The 12,254-nt window shown below is 42.5% G+C and overlaps 1 protein-coding gene across 1 annotated transcript in view; it reads right to left on the bottom strand.

Annotated features, from left to right (window-relative positions):
* The window catches only part of LOC132805730 (bromodomain adjacent to zinc finger domain protein 2B-like), a 124,787-nt gene extending 117,918 nt beyond the window's left edge, over nucleotides 1–6,869 (bottom strand). Inside the window, exon 1 of the mRNA XM_060820951.1 lies at nucleotides 6,794–6,869. The gene's annotated coding sequence lies outside the window, so the exon portion shown is untranslated. The remainder of the gene's footprint in view (nucleotides 1–6,793) is intronic.
* Nucleotides 6,870–12,254: the final 5,385 nt, after the last annotated feature.

Genomic DNA, 12,254 nt, shown 5'->3' with positions numbered 1-12,254 from the left:
TCTCCCCACTGACTATGGTCAAAGTTACATCATAAGGGTTAATGACATGCACAACTGGTAAAGATTGGGCACTACCAGATGTCTGATGGTAATGGCTCCCACTCAAAATCAATTAACTGATCTTTCTCTTTCAGACACTGACTGACCTGCTGTACAATTCTAGTGTTTGCTGATGCTATGTAGAACAGGTAAACAGGGTGCTCAGTACAGGGCATACCTCTAACATTTGAGTTGCCACACAATGTCATCACAATTACACAGCTCTCCCTGGAGATATTCCAAGCTTGGTTGATGCTCAATAACTACAAAGCTGAAAAAAAAACTTTTCACAAAAGAGCTTCCATCTCACTGGAGAAGCTTCAGGCTATTCCACATCTAACAATCTGCTCTGAAAAATCTGCTCACATTTAGACAGCTGTAATCAATTATACCACATGAGCTGAAACAGTCCACAACATTCTTCTTAAAAAAAAACAATATGCCCTATCTCCAAATGTTAATGGATCCTTTAAAAATTTCCAGGACTCACATCTTTGCCAGAAACAAATTCATTACTCCTTGCATCAGCTGCTGCGTACCAAGTTTTATTGAAAGTATTTGAGGTAAATTGTTTACAGACAAATACACAGACAGACAAGAGTGAAAGCAATATCCCCACTAACATTCAGTGATGGAGGTAATAAATGAAACTCTAATTGTACATCATGTTTGGCTCCACATGTCCATCTTTTCACAACTGTCCATATTTCCAAGATTTTCCCCAGAAGTTACTGCTGGTTAATAGCTCTTTTGGTGCCATGTTCCCTTCAGTAGCTCATTCCAGGTTGCCATTCTAGATGTGAGCCAAGAAGGTGAAAACAGGCTATTCTGTCAGGAGTGGATCATAGATAGGCTAGCTCTCAGCACTCACTTTCCAGCAGAGATCAATGGATAGCAATCAGGAGCTAGGACTCCAGCCAGTATTTCTTCAGCTTCTGAGCCCAAGCATACTTGAGTTCATCTAAAGCACACTGGTAGGTCCCAGACTCAATTCTGTGTGTAAAGTTAGCATGGCAAACTGGTTGCTATAACTGGTCTCAGCAATTTGGATGAGAAAGGTACATAGCAGTTGGGAACAAAATCCTGAACTGCTATGTGATAACACTGCCTGGAAAGTGCTTATGAATGTGAGGACAAGATCAGGAGCAGCAGTGTAGGAGCACCGAACAGCCTTCTGCCAACCAGCAATGTTAACAAATCTCATCCTGATGGGACACCCGGGGGGTTGAGTAGAACTCAGGCATTGAGCCGACTGCTGCTCCCCCAATGGCTTCAAAGAGGAAAACTGGGCAGAGCGTAAAGCCAGGCTAATCCTCAATCCAATCAGTTTCCGAAGGGGTGGGCTAGGTCAAAAGTGCACCCACACATCATAACTCAATCACAAAGAATGGCCATTTGGTTGTGGCTTTGGAGGGCTACTGGCAGCTGTGAAAATGTACCCCCGCACTAGCCTGCAGCTTCAGAGGAGTTGGGAGGGAAGGGGGTGGAGAACGACAGGGAACAAAACATTTCTCCTCGAGTGTGCTCTTGCTGCTAAAGAACACTTCTCAAGCATGCAGCTGGCCTCAGAGAGCTCAGCTTTGACTTTCCTTCAACTTCCTGTAAGGAACCATCTGTCTGATTTTATAATGGGGCAACTGTACACTTTGTCCGCCCGTGGGAAGAAATACTGGGAATTCCGGTCTAACAGTGGATAGAAAACGTTGAGGGACATGTGCCTGATTTTCCTGGTGTACCATCCTAGCAGGGTGGCTCTGCAACAAGAACACACTTCTGTAAAATGACTCACTTTTGGTTTTCTATATTATTATTCTCCCAATGCAGTTGGGAAATGCGAAAATTTTGGTGTTTAGGTTTTTACCATATTAGGAACAGAGTGTTTTACCCGAAGAAATCTGTACAATGTTTGTTTTGTCTGTGCCTCTGCCTCGGCTTCCTCCCAGAAAAGCAGCTACAATCAATTAAACCGAGGTCTTGCCTCCTCCTACAGTTGAACATAAAAGATCCTGTGACATTCTTTCAAAGATGAGCAGGGGAATTGTCCCTGATGATGTGGCCATTACTTAACCAACAACACTGAACACATCACTTGGTCATGAGCAGATTACTGTCTGTGAGAGTCTGCTATGTGTGAAATTCCTACATTACAACAGTGACTACACTTCAGAAGTAATCCATTGGCTGTAAAACACTTGGGGACATCCTGTGGTCATGAAAGGCGCTATGTCAATGTAATTCTTTCTTTTGTTCTCTAGGCACACAAAGCAGAATCCATCCAGCACATGGTGTAAATTATAGCAGAACAGCTTTGGTTCTCCGTTCAAGTGGAGCTCATTTCAGACAGCAACTGACGAGGAGCTGAGCTAGCCTGTTGGAACTCAAATTGAGCTTCAATGTGTAGGTTGTTGCTGAATGTTGGCAGAGCGGTTATTGTTGAAGCAGCGGAAAGGACCAAGACAAATCGAAGAGGAACAGCGAAAACGTAAGCGCAAAACCACATTCCCTTCTAAAATATTCTCACAAGAGCAGGCTTTGCTGAGGTTTTCCTACAATAAGCAATGTTTCACAATAAGGAGTCAATATTGAAGAAAGTGACTTCAAAGGTGATCCGGTACGTGGAGATGTTCTGCTGAACAGAGCAATATTCAATTCTATAAAAGTTTAGTTCCAAAACTCAGGTGAACTTAGCTGGTAAATATAAATATAAAGCAATTTCTCACAGAGATGGATAGAAATGGTGGAGTCACAGTTAACTCCCGTGACTCCTGAAGGCGGTTTATAGGAGAGCACTGAAACAAACAAACAAAAGCCAACCAGTTGTCTTAACTTTCAGCTGTAAATTCAAAAGGAGGATCAGAATGCAATAAAAGAAAATATGAAAAAAATTATGACTGAATAATCTGGTTTGAGGAATAAAACATCATGGTTCTTTTCCTCCTCTTTTCTAAGTTCCCAAGTACAAAACACAGGCTGGTCAAGACAGCAGCCAAGTACCCTGCCAGTAGGCCCAGCTGAGGTTATCTACAAAGCCTTGCTGAAAAGCGCAGAAGAGTGATTATCAAACGTGTGATGATTGCCAAAAACTCCACTCACATGTGGCCGTCTGACCGCAACTTAGCACATCATCACGGGAACACAGACTGGAATTCAGCATGGACGTGAACTACTCCAGACTACTCGGTGTTGGCAACTGAATGTGCCACACTGTTCCACTCACTCCCAACACCGAATGGGAGGTTGGTTTTGCGCTTACGCTTTCGCTGTTCCTCTTCGGTTTGTCTTGGTCCTTTCCGCTGCTTCAACAATAACTGCTCTGCCAACATTCAGCAATAACCTACACACTGAAGCTCAATTTGTGTTCCAACAGGCTAGCTCAGCTCCTAACACCCTTGTAAACATGGGACAAAAGAGCTGGATTCAAGAAGAGAAGTGAGGGAAACTGGCCTTGACATCAAAGAGGTATTTCACCAAGTGTGGCATCATGGCGCCTTAGCAAATCAGGGGGAATACTCACTGCTGCTTGGAGTCATGTTTGGTACAAAGGAAAGTGGTTGTGGTTGTTGGAGGTCAGTCATCTCAGCTCCAGGACATCTCTGCAGGAGTTCCTCAGGATAGTGTCCTAGGCCCAACCATTTTCAACTGCTTCATCAATGACCTTCCCTCCATCATAAAGGTCAGAAATGGGGATGTTTGCTGATTGTTACACAATGCTCAATACCGTTCACGTCTCCTCAAATACTAAAGCAGTCAATCTTCAAATGCAGCAATACCTGGACAACATCCAAGTACAGGCTGACAGGTTGCAATTAACATTTGCGCCACACAAGTGCCGGGCAATGACACTTCCAACAACAGAACTCAGCACTGCCCCTCAACATTCAATAGCATTACTATCACGGAATCCTCCACCATCAACATGACGGGGATCACTATTGAGCAGAAACTGAACTGGAGCAGCCCTATAAATACTGCAGCTGCAAGACCAGGTCAAAGGCTAGGAATTCTGCAGTGGGTAACTCACTTCCTGTCACCCCAATGCCTGTCCACCATCCACAAGGAACAAGTCAGGAGTATGACAAAATACTCTCCACCCGTCTGGAATGAGTGCAGCTCCAACAACATTCAAGAACACTATGCAGGACAAAGCTGCCCTCTCCACTGGCATACCACATAATATTTTCAACATTCACTTCTTGCAGCACCGACTCACAGTAACAGAAGTGTACACCAGCTGCAAGGTGCACTGCAGTGAGTCACCAAGGTTCCTTCAACAACACCTACCAAGTCTGCAATCTCTACCACTGAGAAAGAGTGGCAGCTCCTAGTCCCACACCATCTTGACTTGAAACTATATTGCGATCCCTTCAATTGTTCCTTGGTCAAAAATATTGTAATTCATTCCCTTGTGGGTCTACTTACAGCACACAGACTGGTTCAAGAAGACAGCTTACCTTCACCTTCTCAAAGCAATTAATGTTACGACAACAAATGCTGGCCTTGCCAGCGATACCCACATCACATGGAGGAATTTTTAAAAACTAGAAATGTCACAGATTCTATTCCCAAATGTGCTGAGTCAATCACTTCCAGCCTGGGTAACAATAGCAACGATACTGTTGTCCTCAAGTGTGGACACCAACAGAGGACAGTAAAGTTTAAAAAAAAATCTGTATACCCTAATAGAAAATTTCCAGGGAGTCAACTTGATCTTGTGGGGACAGGTCCTATCACTGAGCCTGAAGGCTATAGCTGAAAGTTCAGCTCAAGACTTGAGCACATAATCCAAACGGACACTTTCTAGCCGTTTGTAGGATTTTGCTGTGCTCTAAACATTTGCTGCATTTTCCTACGTAGCAGCAACCATTGCAATTCATAGGATGTGAAGTAACTTGAGGTGTTGTCAAGAGATGCAATTTGGGGTGAACAAATCTTGCTATTACCAAGTGTCTTCTATTTAATGCAAAGTGGATTCTCTACATACCTGACAAATGTTTTCGTTATACAGCATAATTCCAATTTTTGTACTATATTTAACATACACTAAATAATTTACATTTATTTCAGAAATAAATAGAATGCCATTTTAATTGAAAGTGTTTAACATTAATGGATTACATTCTTTAAATCTTTAGCTTCATTTTTGTCACAACATCCTTGCAGCAGTTACCATCTGTCATTTGTTTTAAAATGGAGACAATTCCCCACCCCCATCCTCCAATGATTCAGTGACTAAAACTCAGTGAAGTACAGAACCATACAAATCACAGGATTCCACGTTTCTGCTGAATTCCCAGACACAGTGACAGCAAAAGCTGCGAGTGCCCTTGGCCTAAAAAAAATCAACCACGCCACTGTCTCCTGATCACTACCTTGTGACTCCTGCTGAAATCTATATAAACATGGACACTGAGCAGACAACAGGGCTAGCCTCAGTGGTGACGTTGCTCTATGGCTAAATTGCTTCCCGGCACTCACTTTCCACATTCACTCATTACGGATGGTCACTTTGATTCAGGATGGTAAGGGTGGTCAGTGTTCATTAACTTTTAACCCAACGTAAGTCAGAAAGCGAGAAGACTGGAGAAAGGGAGAGAAAACATTTTTTTTTACACAGAATAATTAAGATCTGTGAATGTGTGGCTCTGATTTTCACTTTCTGCCTCGCGAGAAAAAAGGGAAAGACATGTTATACCGTGACCAAGGTTACCCCCAGTTCTGCAGAGCGAGCAAAAAAGGTAAAAAGTGTGCTTGTTGATACTGCTGCTTTTCCCCTCTTCTAATTCTGACCTCCACCTGATGGAAATGAGGAGCTTCCTCTGCGAGGAATCCCAAGGAATAGGCCCAGGGCCCTCAGTCAGTGCTGCAACGTCTCCAAGGCTGGCTTTCAGGTAAGACACTTGTTGGGATTTCTTCTGATACTGGACTACACGTTGGTAAGACTTATGAGGGCAACGATGTCACGGACCCACTTCACTGCTGACATTGTGGAACTGAAAGTCTGGTTGTAAGGCAGGATTCAGAGAACTTGGCTCTTCCGAGCAACCAAATTTTATTTTTTTTTAAGTCTGGATTTCCCTTTCTTTTGACAATTTTTTTTAAACCCTCAAGTGTCTGCAAGGTTACCTAATGAGTCTGTCAGTCCTGAAGCCCCATGTAATTTTTCACAAAGATTGATTAAGGGGTTAAATTATAACCTGGGGGGGGGGGAGGCAGGAACGAGAGGCAAAGGTGGGAAATCCGCAAAGGATTTCAACTTTCTTAAAAGATTCAACTTTGGCAACTTTAAACAGCTCCTGTCTCCAAGCAGATTTCTAGACTACTATAAGCAAGATCAACATCAAAGCGACAAACCACGTTGCTACAATCGAGTCGCAAATGCATAAACAGCTTAGTACTGTAAATAAAAACCACAATTGCTTGTGCATACAACTGTGCGTGTCCCAAACTGTTGTCACTTGTGAGTGTTATTAACGCTCAGCTCGAATATTAGTCGATGTGCTACAGGAACAGGACGGTTGCTAGGATCCTGCGAGCCCTCTTTGTATGTAAACGAGAGCGAGCGGACTCTACGACCCAGTGGGATGCCCAGGAGCCAGCCGCAGGAGGAAGTGATACAAGCACAAGGGAGAGAGAAAAAAAGATACAAAACTGCACAGCAATCACACGCACGCATGCTGATCCCCAAACTGCTGCCGGCCCGATCTGAGGGGTTTTAAAAGCCGATCGGAGGAAGTACCCCGGTCACATTACTCACCTAGCCATCCAGCTCATCCCTAGCCGGGCGCGGAGCTCTGCGACCAGCCAGAAATGGCAAAGTTTGGTGAATTTCGCAGAGAGTCAGTTTCACCCCCTCTTCAGGCAGGTGGCTGAGACTAATGACGTCAGTCAGTTCTGACCCACAGCATCATCTGCATAAATTTGACTTTGTAAAGAAAGATTACCATCTACTCATTAACATGCAGCCATTGTACAGCATCCTCCGCTGGTACACATCGCGACAAAATTCAGAATTGTTGCAATCAAATGCCTCCATTTTCCCTTTAACTTTAGAATGCAACTATTAATAGAGATGTTTATATTAATCGCTTTTTAAAAATTACGCATGAGGAAATCACAATGGAAATTTACATTAATCATATTTTTGCAGTTTAATTATATCTTTGAATTCCAAAAACTTGCTGGACATTACAAAATTATTTTTTTTCTAATTTTTAATTGATTACAGTTCCATTTTATGTTCAATACTTACTCGAAAAAGGATATCCAGATATTTTTCTGTAAATGTAGATTTTTTTAAAATTATCAACAACGGTTAAATACATATAGATTGAAATTAATCAGTTTCGTTATCAATTTCTATATCATCTACATTTTTGCATTTTTATCTGGTGTCAAGCGGTCTTTTTAATATATTATAATTTATTGTTAATTTATTAATTATCATGGGGACCGGGATCAAAATAACTTATATAAACATAAAAGGGGAAGCAGTCCCTGTGTGGGACCTTTTGTAGACTTTACAGAAAAGGGTGGATTTACTTCCTTTGAGAGTTTTTTTTTCCAGAGTTAGAATATAAAACAAAGATCTGACGAACATGAATCAAAAGACTATATTCCAGATCGTTTAAAAAAAAGTGAAACAAAAACTCCCGACCTCTTAACACGTCAAGTGATTATCGAGAATTAGAATTAATGGCTGAATTCACTGATAACAGTGACGGTGTTCCTCAGAATGTCAGGGCTGGGAAGGAGAAATATCAACTTTATCAGTACCCAGTGATCCCCTGGTTATCAGGTGGACATCAGCTGATGTCCAAACAGGACTCCCCCTACACTCACCATTTTCCAGTTGAAAAATAGGCCTTTGGTAGAGGCAAAAGTGGACTGCTAACGTGTTTTGTTTTTCCCAATTGTCTCAACTCCTCTCCTGCTGGTGCTAATTCCTGCTGGGTTGTAGTCCCACAGGCACTGGCTTCTCTAGCCGGCTCCAAATGGTCATCCTTCATGTGTCAACTTTTGGCAGACCATTTTCATGGGGGACACTGTAGTAAAATCAAAAGCTGCCCTTTCCCAGCATCTGAACACACTATCCAGCAGAGGTCGCTGCAAAGTGATGAAGAGTGGGAACTGTGGCTAATGTGGCTTCTCCCTAGCTCAAAGACACCGAGATTGCTGATAGCACCGTTACTGCTGCCTGGCTGAACTCAGCGCAGATCAGAAACAAAATCTTTGTCTCCCCTTATCTACTTGGCTCACGTTCATAATAAGACCATACTCATCAATATAGTAATTGGAAGAGCATGGTAAATAAATTATTCTAATTGGCTAAACATTCTTAGGGATGAGGGAGCACTCAACTCCATGGTACATTGTAAATGTCCTAGAAAAACAGGATTATAGTTGCTGTTGAGAAAGTTATTTTTCTAATTTTGAAAATGAATGCACCTCCAAAATCTGTTTCAGAAATCAAACATGAATAAAGAATTAAAATGAGTTTGTTCCTTTCAATTCTTGTTTGGCCGTGTTTCGGACTAGTTTTGAGCATCATTTTTGATGCTGGTTTGGAAGAGTGTATTGCCTGGCAATATGGTGAATGTGAGTTGATCAATCACTAAGTCACAGTCACTCAGACCAGAGATTCTCCAGCACAGCCCCAATTCAATTTTTGCCACAACCAAGTTGACAGAGTACTGGGTTGAAATTATCTAAACTCTGTCTCTCAGATCAAAGATATTGCTTCCAGTGTCAAGTCAGACAACTGAATGTAAATTTGTATTCTTTTACAAATGCTTCTGTCATTTCAGCTCCCTCACATGGGTGAACTCAGTAACTCCTCTATCAACATACTTCCTCACAGAAGTTTTTAAAATAATTCCACACAAAAGGAAAATAAAAGAATGTTCAGATTTAGCAAATGAGTTTTCCTAAAGTGACATTCCTTTAAGAAATCTTACCAAATTCCACACTTGCTACATGTGATGCAATTTGCAGCATAGAACCCCAACTTTCAGATGAAAGGGCCTGGGGTAGCAGAAGTGTTGGTTTCAGAGCCATAAACACCCGCGGTTATAAGTGATGACTTTCACCCTTTCAATTTACACAGTTTATTCTCTCACAATTATACATAATTCCTTATCAACAGGAATGTACTTTAAAAAGCTGCCTTTATTTTTATGAATTGTTCTTGACTCTAAACCCCCTCCAAGTTGAGAGTGTGTTGCTGGAAAACCACAGCAGGTCAGGCAGCATCTAAGGAGCAGGAGAATCGACGTTTCGGACATAAGCCCCCTCTTTTACTGTTTTAAACCCTGAATTGAATCATTTGGCCTTTCCTAATTTGAATCAGTTTTCTATCCAATGTCACCAACCACCCAACCACACCAACAAGCCAATCTCCCTCTCTCTGATTCTAGTTGCTGGAAGCTGTGTGGCAAGGGTCTGGAGTGATGACCTTTCCTTCTACAAGAAAATCAGCAGTTCTTAACTTTATATATGAGCAATGCAATCACCTCAAGTGCTGCAGGACAGTGCTGCAGGTAAGGGTGGAGGTGAAACAGATCTTTCTCACCAGTGCCTTTACTTCACTGCATTTTCCCTGAAGCACTGGCACACAACTAGGCGAAGAAATATAGCTGATGTGTTGGTTGGAGTTGTCATATCAGTAAAAGGAGACTGTGCACCTGTCCAGCTCATCTACAAGGATTGACTCGTTTATTAGTGACTCGATGTTTAAGTTCACCTTGTTTTCCAGATGGGAGCATTAATGGAGGTTCAGTGTGGATCAAATCTTGCTGGGTTAGATCAAGAGTACATAATGCTGACACTCAGTTGTTGCAGTGAGGAAGTAAGTCATTCTCCAACACTGACTTCCTTATATGTAATGGACAAAACTAAAATAAATGAAACTCAGGATTAGAATTGACAAGTTACAAGTTGTGATTGTCATCTTGAAAAGTCTGAAATTACATTTGTGCTATTCCTGTTAGCAATGAATGACACAAATAAAAGTGTTCCTTTTTATCCCCTAATATTTTCCTCTGGTCTCTTTGTTGGACCGAGATTCCACAAGTACCTGCTATCTTCTGGTTCCATCACCTAATGTTCTTTCTCCTAAATTGATCTTGGTTGTTCTTTCTTCACAACTCATTTGGGGCGGCACGGTGGCACAGTGGTTAGCACTGCTGCCTCACAGCGCCTGTAGACCCGGGTTCAATTCCCAACTCAGGCGACTGACTGTGTGGAGTTTGCACGTTCTCCCCGTGTCTGCGTGGGTTTCCTCCGGGTGCTCCGGTTTCCTCCCACAGTCACAAAGATGTGCGGGTCAGGTGAATTGGCCAAGCTAAATTGCCCGTAGTGTTAGGTAAGGGGTAAATGTAGGGGTATGGGTGGGTTGCGCTTCGGCGGGTCGGTGTGGACTTGTTGGGCCGAAGGGCCTGTTTCCACACTGTAAGTCTAATCTAATCATTGACAGTACCTTCCAAACTCACAATCGCTATCACCTCAAAGGACAAGGAAGGAACATCACCACCCGTAAGTTTCCCTTCGAGCCACTGACCATCCTGGCTAAGAACTATACTGGCCATTCCTTAACTGTCGTCGGGTCAAAATCTTGGAACAGCCTCCCCAACAGCACAGTGGGTGAACCTACAGCACATGGACTGCAGCTGTTCAAGAGGGCAGCCCACCACCACCTTCACAAGAGAGATTAGGCATGGGCAATAAATACTGGCCTAGTTAACGATGCACACATCCCATGAATAAAAATAAAAATCTTCTCCCAGGCGGAATTTTGTTTTGTCACAAAGGACTCCTTCTAACATCACAGGGTAAAGCTGGCGGGAGTATTCTAGCACTAGTGCAATTGAATTGAAATGATATAAACTTTGTCTTTTATAATCCAAAGTTCAGATTCCAATGTTAAGTTGGACAACTGATTGTGAATCCTTATTTATTTTTTACCCCAATCCTTTTTCACAAGTGCAGTTGCTGCAAAGGATCTGCTTATTCTTTCTCCTGAATGATGATACAATTAGACACTATTGAGTGAGCAGGTGTCCATTTATAATGGTCAGGACACGAACCAAACAAAGTGCTGGCATTGGGAGGAGCCCCGGAAATAAATTCGTAAAACCCCAACTCCTCCACAGAAAGGCACAAGCCTGTTATTTCAGCAAATTGCAGACAGGGGTTCTTTTTATTAAGATTATGTATTTTTCCTCCTTTGCCAAGCCAACTTCTTTTGATTTCACAGCAGCAGCGCTGATGGTTATGAGGCAGGGTGAAACAGTATATATAGTATGGATTTCACTTACATTAACCAATTGGAAATATCCTCTGATCACACTCAAGTGATTCATTCCCGCCCCTGTGGCTGCAGAACATGCTGGCCTCTCCGCATTTTTTTTCACAAATTATAAATCATGTCTGTTTGCTCGCTATGCTTGAGTGCCGCTTGGTGCTGATTTAAATTTCTGCATGGGCTTTTTGTGTATCTTACAGTCCTGATGTCGCTCTCCACTTGTTCTGATCTATTCCCCCATGCTTCCTCACAGCTGCCGTACTTTGGAAAGTTATATTGGGTCCAAGAGCGGCCAGTGTGCAGTAAATCTGTTGTCTGATGACAATGACAATGAAAGGCAGTGCAGCCTCTGGACTGAATGAATTAGGAAAGTCAAACAGCACAAGGGTTGCAACAAAAGAAGCAGAAAAGATTGCAAGACTCAGTTTGCGGGGGATAGCACAGGAAACAGGGTGCTTGGTGCTCCAACCAGTGGACTGAGCTACTGTTTCATGGAGATCCTTAACTTCCGATGAGAGCCTATGATGTGGAGGTGCTGGTGTTGGACTGGGATGTACAAAGTTAAAAATCACACAACACCAGGTTAGCCTAGATAGTGATGCTAGTGTTACTGGGCTATTCAACTGTGGAAACATCACAAATACATACAATCACATCTTTATCTCATATCCACATATGTGCAGGGTTCACTGACCAATAATCAAACGTACAAAACTTGCTAAGTTTTGCCTTTTCCTACCAAATGACTACTGAGGCCCATCATTGCTCACCTACAATCACCATGACAGCTACCCACTGACTCAGCAAAACCTGGGGATCAGACCTGAAACCTGACACTGTCTGGCTCAGTAATTCTCTGCCATTACCATCTGGGTGCTGTTATTTACTGCTGCTTTAACAATATACTAGCTTAACT

The sequence above is a fragment of the Hemiscyllium ocellatum genome, chromosome X (genome assembly GCF_020745735.1).
Source record: "Hemiscyllium ocellatum isolate sHemOce1 chromosome X, sHemOce1.pat.X.cur, whole genome shotgun sequence".
Lineage (NCBI taxonomy): Eukaryota > Metazoa > Chordata > Chondrichthyes > Orectolobiformes > Hemiscylliidae > Hemiscyllium > Hemiscyllium ocellatum.
This window is presented reverse-complemented; position numbering and strand designations above follow the sequence as displayed.